The sequence below is a fragment of the Danio rerio genome, chromosome 5, assembly GCF_052040795.2.
Source record: "Danio rerio strain M-AB ecotype USA chromosome 5, GRCz13ab, whole genome shotgun sequence".
Classification (NCBI taxonomy): domain Eukaryota; kingdom Metazoa; phylum Chordata; class Actinopteri; order Cypriniformes; family Danionidae; genus Danio; species Danio rerio.
Genome location: NC_141025.1, coordinates 45,809,104 through 45,826,090, shown reverse-complemented (window position 1 = coordinate 45,826,090; position 16,987 = coordinate 45,809,104). Strand labels below are relative to the sequence as shown.

The window sequence follows — 16,987 nt, the reverse complement described above, 5'->3', positions numbered from 1 at the left end:
TAATAACAGTCATGGGGACTGCAGAAACACAGCACACTGTTCAGATTGATGCAGACATTGACTTGTACCGCAAAGAGACCCTCTATCTCACTCATGTTTTGTCTTCTCAAGTGGGGGAAAGACAATGCACAACGTTACCCCACTGCTGTCAACATGGGCCAAGTCATATCTCTCTTGTCCCAGAAACCTCAGTCCCAAATGAGAGGGTTTTTTTCTGTTGCAGGGGACATTGTAAATGCCCAGAGATACCAGCTTTTACCAGATTATAGTTATATGATAATTTTCCTTTAAACCCATCTCTATCTAAGTGAGTGATTAAATGTTGAATGTGATGAGTTTTCAACAATACTAAATTGAAACTTTATTTTTTTACATGGTTTAATAATTTTTTGTTATTAAAATTGAAGTTCCTGTTTCAAAGCTAACAGATAGATGGCTAATTTGTATGTCATTGACACTTTTGGCACTTTTTTGGAGTATTTTCAAAAGTTTTTTTTTTTCCTGTAAATGATTCAATAAATACCGTACCGTGACATTCATACCGAGGTATTACCGTACCGTGAAATTCTGATACCGTTACATCCCTAATATATATATATATATATATATATATATATATATATATATATATATATATATATATATATAAATATATATATATATATATAAATATATATATATATATATATATATATATATATATATATATATATATATATATATATATATATATTCTTTCGTTGACTCTTTTTTGCAAAAAATAAAAATAAATAAATAAAAATAAAAAAATTAAATAAAAATCGCCAAAGTTAATGAGTGCTTCTCTATGTGGATTAAAAGAAATGAAATAAGTGCAAATGGTTATCCATGAGCCAATTCACCTGCACAGATGAACGCCAAAAAAGCCTGTCAGTTTGTTGGATCAGTATGTAAGGCATGTGTCTTTTGCTGTTGGTCAGAGTTTGTTTTCACCTAACTAAACATGATCAATCACTGTTTGTTGGATCTTGTAACATCTGAACAGTGTGCTATGATTTTCCAATAAATGGTAACAAACTGTTGCAGTAAACTGTAATTCGACTAGGGACCAGATAGGTATCACCTAAAAAAAATGTTTAAGCTCTGAAGAGGAATAATTCATGAAGCAATTAAGTGTGAACTTTATGGTAATTTTTCTAAACATTCTAAAAATCAACATCTAACATCTTGTGCCTTGGTACTTGTTGGTGTTCCTTAGTCATAAACTAAGGCCCCATTAATACTAATTTTAGTTTTAAAATACAATAAAAGTTTTTTTTTATTAATAAAAGTTTTCTTATGGTTACGCCTTCCGTCTACGGTTACGTCTTCCATCAAAAACAGAGCATTATGGAAACGCTGAAAAGGCTGTTTTCATTTTAAAACGCTGGAGAGCTCCATGTCAGTGTGGATGGGGGACAAATCTGAAAATGGAGACGTGAATACAGTTACGTTTCATGTATGTTTTGTGGTGTTTTGTTTGTTTTATGTTTCTCTTCTCTCTCTTCCGCTGTGTATCTTGTCCTATTTTAGGTGTTTTAGGTATGCATATTTATAACAAAATGGAGCCTATAACACAACTGCCTTTTATTTTCATTGAAAAATGTAAAACATACCCTGTCTCTTTTGCTGATTATCAGTTTTAATAATCAATAACGCCAATGAATAATACAATAAATTTATACAATAAAGCAAATATTGGCAAGGAATCAGTCAAATGTGCAGAATCAGTGTACGAGGTTACACAAATTAATACATAAATTTTGCACTCAGCCAAAACACTTTATGTGAGAATAGATTCAAAAGACCAAAGAGTCGTTAGAGACTAGATGAATTAAATCTCACCAACTATAGTGAGATGAGATCTAGCGGACGTACGTTACTCTCACCTGGGGAGCTGTGCTCAAAGCACCCACTGACTGCCTGGAGCTCAGGCCGCTGGAGCGCATGCCAGAGTGTGTTTGGTCACGTGATGTGCGTTTTTAGCAGTGTAGTGTGAACAGAGATTTTTTTTTTAGAAACACTAGATGAAATTGTTTTTTTAAGCAACAGAGTTGTGTGGATCACTGAATCAATCATACCGGTCAACCCTCCTGTTATTCCTGGGACTCTCCTTTATTTTACAGTTAGGGTTAGGGCCATCATCCTGTTTCCTCTCCATATGCAACCCATACCGCTGAACCACTAAGGGCTTCACCTTGCTTTTAAATGTAAGTCTGTTTTGTGCTTTTGTTTTATTTAGGCATGGAAACACTTTGAAATAAATATAAAAACGGTGGGATTTCCGGAGCATGACTGTCAGCTGACACGCTCCTTAGTGATAAATAGACACGGTTTTCCAAACAGATTCTGTATACGCAATTTGAAGCAGAGTCTTGGTTTTGGGTGCATGTTTGAACAGACAATTACACATAATAATAATAATAATAATAATAATAATAATAATAATAATAATAAGAATAACAATGATAATAATGATAATAATTACTATAATAATAATAATAATAATAATAATAATAACAAAAACATCTATAGATCTCGATCTTGGTGGAGAAATCAAATTTTGTCCTAAATGAGCATAAACATGTATGACAACATTCAAATGCTTTCATTATAATGTTAGATGTGTGCACTTCTAAAGTTACACCTCTGTTATTTAAGGTAATCAAACGAAAAATCTAAATAAATGAGATTCATTCTTTGCTCTTTATTCAGAAAGTGTAAATTATACAGTGAAGAAAAGATTGAGATTTGATAACTTGAAACAATTTCTTTATAATAGCTATTAATTTAAATAGGCTGAACTGTTTGCTAATTTATTTGCTGCTAATGTATACTTTTTTTCTTATGTAAACAATAAAACATATTACAAACTGTTTAACTGTTTATTTATAATTAAACAACTGCAGAAAGACATATTTAGTAATTTGGGGATTTATTTTATTCATTTTTAAATACAATTAATTTAGGGGGGGCGGGGGGGGATGGGGGGGGGGCGTGGGGGGAAATAAAATGGATATCACTTATCATGGTGGGCATACCCCTTATCTTCACATCCAAATGTTGACAGGTATATGCAGGGCAGCTATTCTTAACACTGACAGAACGACAATACATTCCAGTCAAAATTGTATTGTGGTAATCTTACAGTAAGAAGGTTAAGTAACACTTCATTATCAATAGTTAAGAAAGAAGGAACGAAATGAGGCGCATGATGCCCCTGAGTGCAAGTGTGTTAATCAAAACAATATTTTGTGAGAAAAACAGCTTTATTTACACGTTTGCGGGATCAAGCCATAAACGCCTTACAGTCTGATTAAAATGGCAAGCAGAGGATTTGAAAATCGAAATAAAATCACACGCATTGCCCTTAACCAACTGACCGAACTAATCATTAACCATCATCTTATTAAAATGGCTGACCTTCTCCTCCTCCTCGACAAATAAGCCTGGCGAATGAGTAGGAATTATGGAGGAATCACCACGGGTGTTTCATTAAACATGAACAATGCCATCGACCAGGCACACCTTAATAACACAGAAAATCCAGCATGCATTTTGGCCCATTCGCTATCTCCAAAAAATAAATTCGATACAGAGATAAACAGCCAACAAACTGACAGCCCCCCTTTCCCCCCTTTTCCTCACCCCCGCTTGTGTATAGACCTTACCCCAAAACAACAAAGATGCACTGAACGATAACATATCTCCAAGTGCTGACAGTTTCCAATTAGTTTATTGATTTACTTGGAGAGTTTAGTTAGTGCAAGGCAAACTGTCAGATGCTGTGCTTCTGGTCGCTGCTCATCCGCTGAGGCAGATTCATCCAGCAGAGCCTGTGCTGCCTGCTTGACTCCCTCTCCCTCTCTCTCTCTCTCTATTTGGCCATCTGCTCGTGTGACTGTGTGCCTGCAGAGCGTGGTCCGGCTGCTCTCTGATTAGCCTCACAGACACTGTGGAGCTCATCAGCGGAGAGAACAGACCTGCGCTTTGCTGAGGGCCGATGCAGCTTTGCTCTGCTGAGATTCACCTCTGTGCACCATGTGTCCGCGAAGCTGCCGTCCTGCAAGCTGTTACTTGACTGGCAGTTACCCTGGCTTGTACTCGGGTCGGTGCCATATCTGATCATGATGTGAATTTCAAGGCAGAATTTTAAGAATTTTACAATAACGAGTGTCTTGATACATCGAATAAATGACTAAGCAAACGATAATATGGAAATGTATGAAAATGATAATTATTCCTCAGTTAGCAGTAATTCGCAATAGCAATAATTCAGTCTCCATAATACTAACAACAGTAGGGGATAATATACATAGTTGCTAACAAAAACAATTATTAGTGCACTCTCAGAAAAAAAGGGTACACAGTGGTACAAATAATGTTCATTAAGGAACAGTTTTTTACCTTTATAAAAGTTGTACCTTATATGGTACAGAAAAGACCTCTAATGATACTGTTCTGTACGTTTTATGGTATAACTGAAATAAAGGCTCACAATTGTTCTCATAAAAAAAGATACATAAGTGTTGGAAAACTTTTTTATTACAAAATCTATGAATATAATTATTACTGAAAAGGCAAAGTGATTTATGAACCATTTGGTAAGCATTTTCTGATAAATACATTTTCATTATTGATATCTGAACCTTTTGCCATTTGCTTTCCACTACGCCCGTGAGCTGGCTAAAGCCCTGCACATGCAAATTGTTCATACAGACATTTTACTATTGTAAAGCTAATCAAACATTGTGCATATCTCATTACAATACTTTTGCATAATTCTATTTCTATTTTAAAAAATTAAATAAATTAAATTAGCTTTTAAGTGATTACAAAGTTATTATGTGAAAATCGGGGGAATTTTTTAAATATGGTATATAGGAGAATGTGTTTCTGTAACATTTCTGTGGAAAGTGATCAAAAGAGATCTCAAGAAGATGAAACTGCATCCCTGGATCAGGGTAGCGGGAGACAGAAGCAAAGCGATCTCAAGTAAGCCAGAAAACATGACAGACGAGATAATCGTGGATTCTTCTTGAAGATTCGACTGAGTGCGTCATTTACTTATTTGTTTTCACTTAGTACATAATAGTGAACTGAACAGATTGTTCATATGATTTAAGTTTGTAGCTACATGTTTTTATTATCCATGACTGACCTATAACGTTATGTGGCACCAAATAATTAAAGACCTTTTAGAAATGTGATGCTCTTTTTTTGTGCTATTACCATAGACTGTAAAATATGGATGTAGTATCCGTTACATCACCCATAGGTTTCTGAACACTATGCAAAAGAAGCCACAAGTAGGCACGGCCAACCGTCGCCATTTTGTTCGAGTGTCATCACACCCATGACGGGATACCAAACAAGGGCAAAGAGGCGGAGAGTGAATGGTTTGTGAGCACAATTAAGAGCACACAGCCTAGCTGTCACTCAAGGTGCCACGCCCTTAATTATGCAAACTTATTATAGCCTAATATTAAGGAAAAGGATGAGTTAAGAAAAATTCACCCCCCTCACAGTTGCCATGAAGGTTAATACTAGCTATATCTAGCCAAAATCGTTCTTTGTAAAAGGCTGTAAACACCCTTTTTTCTCCTGTAAAGTTGGCCATTCTAACAGTGGGCTGAATTGAAAGTTGCTCTATTATGGAGCCTAGCGGAATTTCGATAAATTGCAGTTTCAGTTACTTCCGTATTGGCTTCCCGAGGGAGAGCGGGATGTTGTCGCTTGGCTATTACCATTTTAATGACGTCATGTTTTAGGAAAACTAAAATCGTGTGGACCGACTGACTAACTTTTATTTCCTTGTTTTGTTCTGGGAATTATTAATATACAAATTAAGCACTGCGTTTAACTAACACATATTGGTAATACTTTAAACTAAAACCTCATGTTAATTACATAAAAAACATGTTAAAACCTCAGCCAGTGGGAGATTATTGCATACTGCACATACAGAAAGCATCTGCTAGAGAAAGTAAATTTGTGATGGTGTCACAAGCTGTGTCTGCCACACTGAGCTCTGCAATGCCTTCAGCTGCGCAGAAGTCCTGCACAACATAACCCCTATTACACTACATGCAATAATAAATAAATAATGTATTCCTCAGGGAAAGCATGGTCTCGCTTTCCACACTTCCTCCAATTACCCCACCTTAGTAGGTTCGGCCATGAGCTTTTCTGCTCTACAGGTGCTGTTGTTCCCCCAAGCCAGCAGAAAAGAGGAAGCCTTCGCTGATCCAAGCTTTGTCTCTGTCTAATTGGCTGGCGGTGTGACCTCATGGGCTCAGAGGAAAACGCTGCCCTCAAAGGCAGAGAGAGCGAGCAGAATTATTGCTCTTAATCCAGGAGAATGGCCTCCACCACCAGCAAAGCGGCTGCAGTTAATTAAAGAGAAAGGCTGAAGAGCATTCAGGTCTGCTGGCTCTCAGATAAGTCAGAGAAATGAAGGACAAAGCGCAGTTTTTAAGATCGAGGAAGGAGATTGAAGCAATGCTATTGTGAACTTGAGGATTCCAATTAACATTTGAGGTGTTTAGTGCAATGTTAGATTCATATCAGTGCTATTTGCTGTGCAGATGTTGTTTCAAATCTTCTTGAAGCAGACAGGTCACTTTAAAATGATTAGTTCAGCCTCACATTGTGACAAATTTAATTAGATTATATATGACTTTCTTTCATCCTTCAACATAAAACAGGAGTTCAAGTTCATGTGCTTTGTAATTAATTTTTTATTTTCTAATTTTTTTAACAGTCTGTTTTTTTTCCAAGGTTTTATGTGTATAAAGTTTTAAGATATTTTTATGTAGTTCAAAAGTAATTCAGTTATTGTTGGTTACTGTTCATGGCAAAACTCCATGCTGCTGTCAATGCAGGCATGGATGGACAAAGACAGAGAGCAATAGCGTGTCAAGCCTGAAATGATGCACATGGTTTCCGCTACATTCATTCTTCCATGGCGGGGCGCCACGAAAAAAATTAATCCTGCCACAGCTACATTAAAGGTGTTCATTCAAAACATTCAGTTGTGTGTTTTTTTTTTTAAAGCGGGTTAATAATCGCACCAAAATGTCTAAAAAAGTAAGTGAATTATAACTGCGCAAACTTTTCTGTAACCGTAGTAGTGCTGTGCATCATTTGTTTAACCCTTTAAGGGTAAGTGCTGACTGACTGGCTGACAGGTGCGTGATGAATGAGGCCAGCAAACACGACGTATAGCCGTTTCACTTTACTTCAGGATGCATTAATACCGCTCTGTAGCTCTATTTGAGACATTGATAAATATTCCTAGCAAATCTAATATATGTTGGAGACATACTTGTTACAAAAACGCACTAAATCGCACTTCAGCAGCTTATGAGAATGCACAAGAACATCTGCGCTTGAGCAGCGTATATTTGAGGGGCCGTGCAAGAAGTTTTGTGCACGAGCAGAGGAAATCGGCGCGCAAGCAAAGAGATTTGCATGATCGTAGGCTATTATATAAATGTGATCTCAACTTGTAATACTGCGCTCTTGACATTTGTCATTGAAATAACGCCACAGGTAGTTGGTGCAAAAAAGGCCTGCCGCCACAGCTGGAACAAAATCCAAGAGGAAACACTGATGCATAAACAATTACGATTAATTATGTTGGCTTGAGAAAGCCAACATATTATTATCCTTCTTAAACATATTATTATTATCTTTCCGTCTTCTAAGACTAATTTTATCTCCTTCTAGGACTTTAATGCTACAAGCCCCAAATTTGGCCAAACGCTGTGTTCTCCATTAGATGTTGTTGCTATATCTTTCCAATGAATACATTTTAAGCATTATATTTTTCAAAATATGGCAAGCCTGACTTAAACATATTTTTTACTGATATGGCAAGCCATTTTTGCATGTATGCTTTTCACACTTATTAAGCATTGTATTTTCAATAAAATAAGGCAAGACATTTTTACATAATGTCCAAGTTCAGTTTTTGATTGTCAGAGACTGGCATAAGCTACGATTCCATCCACCTATTTTATGCGCATCAACGCCATGATGCACATCAATTTTGATAATGCACATAAAAAACTTATGCACAAAACTAAGTAGGATATTTTTTTTAATTGATAAAAAAAGATGCACATACACTATGATGGAAACACTTTTACCAAACAAATCCCAGTATGCGCATTAATAAAGATCATGTGATTTTGTTATAAGAGATCATGTGATGAGAAAAATGTATGTGAATGGACAAACCAGAAGGCTGAGCACATTGTAAAACATCTGGATTGTTGTTTTAGTGATTATAAAATGCCTTCAACTTTTCAGCATTAGTGTTATTATATTTGTATTTACCTCCAGAACTATCAAGAGCGTCTGTGCTCCGGGTCTCAGGCCTTCAAATGCCAGTTGATCAGGAAGTGACGATTTTGATTTTTTTATTTTTTTTTTCTGCTTTATTTGCATGGCTTTTATGCGATATTCCAGTTTTGGGCATACCTGGGTATTTAAGTTTGAGACCTATGATCTAAGTGCAATTACATTTGCTAGAAATGCTAACTAAGAATTAGGATTTGATCAAACATGTAAATGAGGGTTGCCATTTAGCAAACTAGGTTACGTTAGTAGCTGCATAGAAACCACCTAGCAATGCCATAAACGTTTTAGCAACTGCCTAGCAACCACTTAGCAACCATTGTACTTCCTGCCAACTGCCATTCCCAGTCCTGGCGCAGTCACGTTGGTTTTCTCAAGCCAACATTAAATTTCGTCAGTGAACTTTAGGTTCTGGTTATGAGTTAATGTAAATAGCAGCGAGGTGAGGTTGATTACTACGTATTTGTTTAATACTTTGAGCACATTACAGAAATAATCTAGGAGAAGTTAGGGATGGTGGAGGGAGTGTGTAATTGGTGTTGAGCCAAGCACTGAAGACTGACCGGATCTATAAACAGCTTATGCAAGCTTGAATGCTGTGTCCTGTCTGAACTAATGATGCACTCTAAAATAAAAATATGATATTATTAGCCGTTATATTTTTGACCCTTTTTGATTTATTTAATCAAAAGCAAATAATATTAAACCTGCTGTTTGGTGCACCAATGCCCAGAACTTCAGAGATGAAATTTTGTATGCATTAAATGTACAATCAACATGCATACAAAGGTTTGTCTGTGAGGTTTTGGGCATTGGTGCACCAAATTTGTTAATTTAACAGTAAGTTTGGTTTAATGCAGCTTTACATATAAAAACATGTCTTTTTCAGATGCCTGGCAGATACTTTTAACTTAAGTAATTTAGTGTGTCTGTGGTGTGCCAAGTTCAGTATTTTGCTACGTGTATTTGTACTTTGGAAAAGCACACAGCACACATTACTGCACACCTCAGTTTAAAAAGATAAATTGTAAATAAGTTAATTAATAATCATGTTTATACAATATTTTTGTTCAAGGGGCAAGAGTTGTTGTTGTTAATTTAAAAAAATAATAATGTGAGTGTGAAATATTAATTTTAACATGAAATTAATTATATATAATAATGTTACTGCTCTTTTCCAAATTTTGTGTGACTTGAATAGTGTGATTTATACTGAATCCAATGAGGTCTGACACTCAACATGAAAATCATACCACATTTTTTACATAATACAAAAGTTAAATGTTATGAAGATAATAAATATTGATAATAAATGTCATTCTTTTGATGTCACACTATATCATGGTCTGAGCATAATAGAAAGAATTTAAGTCTCCAGTAATCTGTTCATTAAGTATCATATTCTTAGTTTGTTAATAGGTGCATCCCAGTCTGTGTAGTTGGGCACTGTTGCAGTTTCTGGATTATGCACAGTGCAAGCAGTATGCTCTTACTAATCATTGCAAAAAGAAAAAAGTGCACTTTAAACACTTGTACTTATTAAACCAGATAAATGAAGTGTGGAATGTTGGACATTTCATGCACTCCACTATCGCAGTTTTAATTATGAGGTGGAGAGCATTTCAGACATAAATAACTGTATGTTCATACACTAGATGGTTGAGTGCATAGTGCATAGGTGCATTGTATAACATAAGTGCATAGTTTATATAGGGCTCTTTCAGAAATAAATTCTTATGTTTGATTTTTCTTTAGTTCTTGTGTGAGTTTAACTCTGGAGTGTGTACTGTAAGTCTGTAAGCATGAAGAATCTAGCAAACAGCCAATCACACGAAACATGAAAGCATACATTTTTTTCACTTTTAATAGATGAGTACAGATATTGTGGCAGTTCATTTCACTGTGGCGACCTCTGAAATAGAGACTAAGCCAAAGAGAGAATGAATGAATGAATGAATGAATGAATGAACGAACGAACGAACGAACGAACGAACGAACGAACGAACGAACGAACGAACGAACGAACTAATGAACGAACGAGGCATTGTTCCGTTTTTTTTGTGTCCTAACTCGGTCCTTGGAAATTTCTAGAAAGGGTTTGATTAGCTGGTTCAGGTGTGTTTAATTGGGGTTGGAACTAAAATATGGAGTACACTGCACTCCAGGACCGAGTTTGTACCCCTGATTTATAGACATTTACAAGGCAGAAAATAATACTTCTGATGAGAAGGAAGATTCACTAACAGATCAAGAGTAAAGAAGCAAGCTTAGTCATTTTACAAACTTTATACAGTAAAACTTATTTAATATTAATTACCCACTCAAAATAATATAAATGTATTGTATAAATTATGAATCAGAAATTTTATGAAATGACTCAGAAATTGTTTTACTATAAATGGGTTTAATTTGGTGGAAAAGAGAGAAACAAAGAAGTGGGTTTATAGAATCATGCAGATTGCTCAAACTACAAACCTGAGTAAAATCCAAAACCAGCAACTAGGATAACTTGTCTTAAATCTTTCATATGGGGCTATTATAAACGTCAAAAAATGTTACAATTACTTTTTTTATATTTTCTTGACCTCAATTACAGTGCTACAAATTTAATTTGTCTTTGCATTGTATTAAATGTCATTAAATATATTTGACACTATTATGAAGTTTTTACTGAGACACTTTACTGAGAAAGTTTTATAATTAACTTTTTTTTTCAAACATTTGTTAAAATAATGTTAATTTGTTATGTTGGCAGTTATGTAAACCCTTCAATTAAAGTGTGATTGTACATTCAACCAAAACTCTTCAAAACATTCATAAAAAAAATTTAACCCATGTGAAAGTGGTTTAATCTTCAAATGTTCTAAAGAAACATGATTGCTTTATGTGATTAGCACATTTAATTTAGGTGCTTATCCACATTAAAACTGTAAATTCACAAATAAAATGTATTTTTAAGGAGCTTATCTTTTATCAGATTCAGTTTGAATGCTTGGTCCACAGATAAGCCCTGTTGTGCAAAGCCGCTTTTGGATTTTACCCCGGTTCATGTGTGTTTAGTTTGAGCAATGATTCTACATGATTCAATAAACCCACTATCAGGCTGTTACGACAAAGAAAAAGACATGTTATGATGTATTTCTTTATATCAAATAGTCCTAACAAGACATTTCAAACAATGTCACCTTTGCAATAAAAATGGCATAACTGAGTGAATGACACCTATTAAGAGTAAAACTGAAGAGTTTTAGGAGAACATCCATTTATTCATTTTCCCTACTGCTTAGTCCCTTATTTATCAGGGGTCGCCACGACGGAATGTACTGCCAACTATTCTGGTTTTAGTTCATCAATTCACTTATACCACCTGTCTTTGAACTGGAGAACCAGAATGAAACCCACATGAACACGGTGAGAACATGCAAACTCACATACAAGTCTACACAGACATGCCAACTGGCCCAGTCGGGACTCGAACCAGGGACCTTCTTAATGTGAGACGAGAATGCTAACCACTGAGCCCCCATGCTGCTCTAAGGTGAATATGCTGTATTTTAAATTCAGGAACAGAAATCTCTTAGATTGTATTAGAATCATCTTCATTTGTGTACCAAAGAAAAAATAATTTCTTAAGGCTTTGAAAAGACATGAGAGCAATTCGATTTTTGTGGTGAACTAACCCTTTTTAATAACGTAAATATATACTGATTTAACATTTCTCAAGGTAAAAAGGGACATTTTGAACAGCATTATGGAGATTCAATTATGAGGATTTTCATTTATGGGTGAACTATTCCTTTAATAACAAAATCTCATTTATAAGTTTTACTTGCACAGTTCCAAGATGTATGTGCTGGAGGCCAAAAACACACTTTGGCTATTGTTGTTTTCTAATACAATTAAAAGAAGCACATAATTATATTTCAGGCTTGTTTTCCAGAGCGCAACAGCACTTTTTTCCATTTTACAGTACTGTCAGATATTGGCTAAATTATGCATGGCAGCACAATTAAACCAGATGCGAGTCTCACTGAAACAGAGGAAACAACTTCTTTATATCCACATGCAAATACAAACTGGTGGAATGCATCCAGCTATGATACTGTAAGGCAGACACAAGATCGGTTTTGGCATATCCAATTTTTCCAGAAATAGGAGATTGTAAGTAGTGTACTTGGGCCAAAATTATTTGGACAGCATGCATTTAGAAAATGATACAAACACACAAAAATAATTCTACTTTCGATTGTGATAGTCTTGGATGTAGTCTGGTGGATTTATTTCTGTAAAATACACCACAGTTATTTATTATTGAACTTTTAAATCTTTGTTATGCAACATATTACTTTTAAAATACAGAATTATATAAAAATATAGCACCCACTACATTTAACTGAGCAATGTGTATGAGAATCATGTACATGAATAAATAACTGTCCTACACTACATTATAAAGCATTTCATATATTTACAAGACTCTCCTACTCATTGAATGTGCTGTCTTTTAGTGATTTGAAACTGAGTATGTGTAAACATTAAGCAAACTGTGTCTCCACTGTGAGCCAGTACACTGTCCTGTGATTTCTGTGTGAACTCCCAGCAGCAGGAGCCCTTTAAACACTTTCCACTGGCTGATTTCCCCCTATTTAAATGTTCCCTCTGGGCAATAATACCCCTAATATAAATACAACAGCCTGCTGTACATTTGTGTTTACTGGCAGGGAGCATTATTAGGCCATAATTTAGCCACTGCTGACATGCTATTATTTACGCATATCGCATGATGAACGATTGACCCCTTGTGTTTTAATACAGATTGCTTTTTTGATTTAAAATCTATTCTTGTACAAATTAGGAACACAGATTTGTCTTTAGCCTTCAAGACTGAGCAATGTTTTTTCAGTAGAACAAAAAAAGACATTTTCAAAATTATTACTTCATATATAACTTGTACTGTAATTACTGTAAAGTCTGGTTACAGGTTACATGCATCCCAATTAGGCATGGGCCTGTATAAGATTCTGACGGTATGATAACCTTGAATTAAAATAGCACAGTTTCACAGTATTGTGATTACTGCTCTAAAACAGTGGTTCTCAAAGTGGGAATCGGGACCCTCTGGTGGGGTCGCTTGGTGATTTCCAAAAATCTCATATATTTTATTAAACTATTAGAACTATCATATTTTATCCATAACCTGCAGAATATAAAAACTAGGGCTAATTATTTTAACTTATAATATATTTAATATATACTTAACATTTAATAGTTACATAAAAAACATGCAAATAAAAAGTCATCAGCCTTTTAATTTGCTTTCCATTGAATTGCGACCCGAGGGGTTATTATGCTAGATTAACATCACAGCAATAGTGTTACCTGCAGCAGATTTTACGGTACAATGTTAAACTTTGACACCTTTATGGCACTCACATACATTTAAAAAAAAAAGGCCAAGACTGAACAAGAAGGACGATCTCCAAGTGGCTCCAAGTCTCCAAAATTAAACCAAGAATAGTCTTGTGCTATAAACATTGTGCTAACCATTCTCATTAAGTGAGATTAATATTAAATTAAACAATTCAATAGTGATTAAAAAGAATAGACTGTTGCACTTTTTGTGATGTCGATAAGCTTGTTTAAATAGTTCCTATTAGTGTATGTGCATCATTGTGTGCAATATTTGTATGCTTTTAAGTTATAACCACCTCTGAGAATAGAGGGGGTTGCGAGTCACTGATTTTGTTATTTAAGGGGTCGCGGGCTGAAAAGTTTAAGAGCTTCTGCTCTAAAATATGCTCTTTTGTTATGTCTGGGTAAAAAAAAACTATTTTTCCAACATTAAACACAATATATATATATTTTTTTTTAAAAACATTTTTAATATTTTAGAGCAGTAAACATAATTAAAATATTATAAATGATTGACTTCTGCTGTCTTCATTAGTTTTAAAAACACAGAATTTCTTTACAATTCTTTACAATTTGCCTGTTGGTGTATAAGTGATTTCAGATGTTTGCTGAATTGTGAAGGGTCCTATACTGATACTGTTGCACTAAAAAAAGCTAAATAAAATAGTTGTAAAAAACATTTAAAAAATGACATATACTATCAGAACAGTATAACAGAATTTTTTTGTGGTTTTAACATCTTGATTTTTTCAAAGCGCTGTAAACCTTGAAACCGGATATCCTCTCAGGTCTAATATTTAAGCCATGTGTACAAATTATGCACAGCTCAAACATGCACTTTGAATTGTTTAGTTTCTCTAAAAGATGTTAACACTAGCTGGGTTTCTATCTTAATGTGCAGTGAATCTTTTGAAAGTTCTAAAAAAAAAAAAATATCTCTAATGTGAATTAGGTGTTTCGACCGAGTTGTTAGAACAGCTGACTGTAGTATTGTTAACCTAGTAATCAGCAGTGAACAAAACAAGCATGAAGACAGCTGATTAGTCACATAGGTGTAATATTCGAGTTTCATTCTGCAAATGCTTTTCCATGCCCCATTATTTCTTCACGCAAGTCCAAAACCATCTCAAGTGATTTGTACTTTTTTGCAAATGAAGGAATTTTTTTCAAAATTGGCATTCACATCACTCTCTTCTCATGCGAAACACTGCTACTGAACTGCTACCAGACTACCAGAAACACAGCGACCCGACTGTTGTTTTTTATAGGTAAGAATCAGAAGAACAACAACAACTACAGCAACACTAGAAGACAGAATAATTGAATTTGACAAGTGTAGGCAAGGCCAGATTAACATAAGAGCAAGGTAGGGCTGAAGCCCAAGGCCCACGAAAGAAGGTGGCCCTTGATTGGCTGAAGAATTAATTTGCGCCATGACATAGGAAATACTTCTTTAAAAACAGTGACCCTGTCAAACTATGGCTCGAAGTGGCTGTATTTTGAGTAGCCCTGTTTTAGTCCCCAGTAAAGGTGACCAGATGTCCCTTTTTTCCCAGTAAAGTCTCTTATTTCCCAGTACAGTTCTTTATATCAGCTACACCGTGAGAACAGTCTGGTCAAAGGTAGGCTAACCAAGTGCATTGTAGAACAAAACTAAATGAACACAGTATTCGTTAATAAAGTGCAGTAAGTGAAGCCGCAGTCCTCACCTGCACGTCCACACAATCATGGCCTCTTAAAATATGACAGAGTTGGTCTGCAAACAAATCAACTAGCCTATGCACAGTTATCAAAAGTTCCATTGTTGTTGAGTATCTATCGCAAGAAAATAAGTCTAAAGTCTAACTGAACCAGTTAGAAAGCAAATTTTTAAATGTATGAATTTCCCCTTTTATAAAAGCGACAGTAATAAACCAGAGAAATAAAATATTGGAGCTGGCTTTCATCAGACAACATATCTGAGGCAAAAAAAACATGCTAACCTTCTGTAATTTACTGATGAAAGACCAATTGGGAAAGTAGAAGAATGGCTTTTAAAGATATTTTAGGAATTTCTGCCCAGCTAAAGTTGAAAGTAAAGTTTTTAAAGATAGCCCTATTTAAAGTATTTATTGTAAAGCAGTCATTTAGGAATTATTGCAAATGTGTTCGTTTGTTTTGTTTTTTTTTTTTTTTTTGCTGATTTTGGAAGCTTGTTAAAATTTATTTTATTTTACTATTTATTATGATAGGACAGTAGAGATTTCAAACAGGAAAGCATTGGGAGCAGAAGGATTGGCAAAGCACTTTGAACCTGGAATCGAACTTGGGTCGACGTGAGCACATTTGTACTATAACTATGGTTGTAAAGATAAGAAAGATTTAATTTTTCTTAACATGTATATACTGATTATTACAACAAATGTTTTCTGTAAAATAAATTAAATTGAAAGATAATGATTTCTGACTCCCCTGTCTTCAGCCAATATCTCTGAGAAACATGCTAGAAAAAAATAACTGAATCTCAGCGAATATTTGCATCACAAACTTGAGAGACTTATCTACCTAAAACTTAAAATAAAAACAAAATGTTTTCTGGGTTTGTAATCCATTTGAAATTAGCACAATGTAACGTGTCTCCCCCAACTAATCTATCTTTAAAAAAAAATCCCACTTTCTACCATTCAAAAACAAATCACATGACAGTCATGTAAACTTGCAAACATTCACAAAGTGGAGTTCTCAAGAAGTTGTATCATCTGGAAAAAGTTTCACATTCAAACATTATAAAGTTGCAATTACCTTGTTAGTCAGATCCTGAGTACAAAGATGTTTTATTGATCATCATTTTTGTAAAAAAAAAATTGTGGACTTGGCATATTATTGCATCATATATTGTTAGTTCACACAATCAGGCTTAAAGCTATTCTGTCAAAATGTCATATTTAAAGGCAAATGTATAGTGTATAGGGGTCAGCACAATCGCCTCACAGCAGGAAGATTGCTGATTCGAGTCCCAGCTTGGCCACTTGGCATTTATCTGTGGAGTTTGCCTGTTCTCCCAGGGTTGTCGTGGGTTTCCACGGAGTGCTCGGTTTCCCTCAAAGTCCAAAGACATGCAGGTGAACTGAATAAACTTAAAGGGCACCTATAGTGAAAAATCTACTTTTCAAGCTGTTTGTTCCCACTTGTTACATTGGGCGGGAATTTTAAA

At 35.0% G+C, this 16,987-nt stretch overlaps 1 protein-coding gene across 4 annotated transcripts in view; it reads right to left on the bottom strand.

The window, feature by feature from the left end:
* The window catches only part of tmem8b (transmembrane protein 8B), a 304,341-nt gene that overhangs the window by 146,532 nt on the left and 140,822 nt on the right, over nucleotides 1–16,987 (bottom strand). The window lies entirely within an intron of this gene.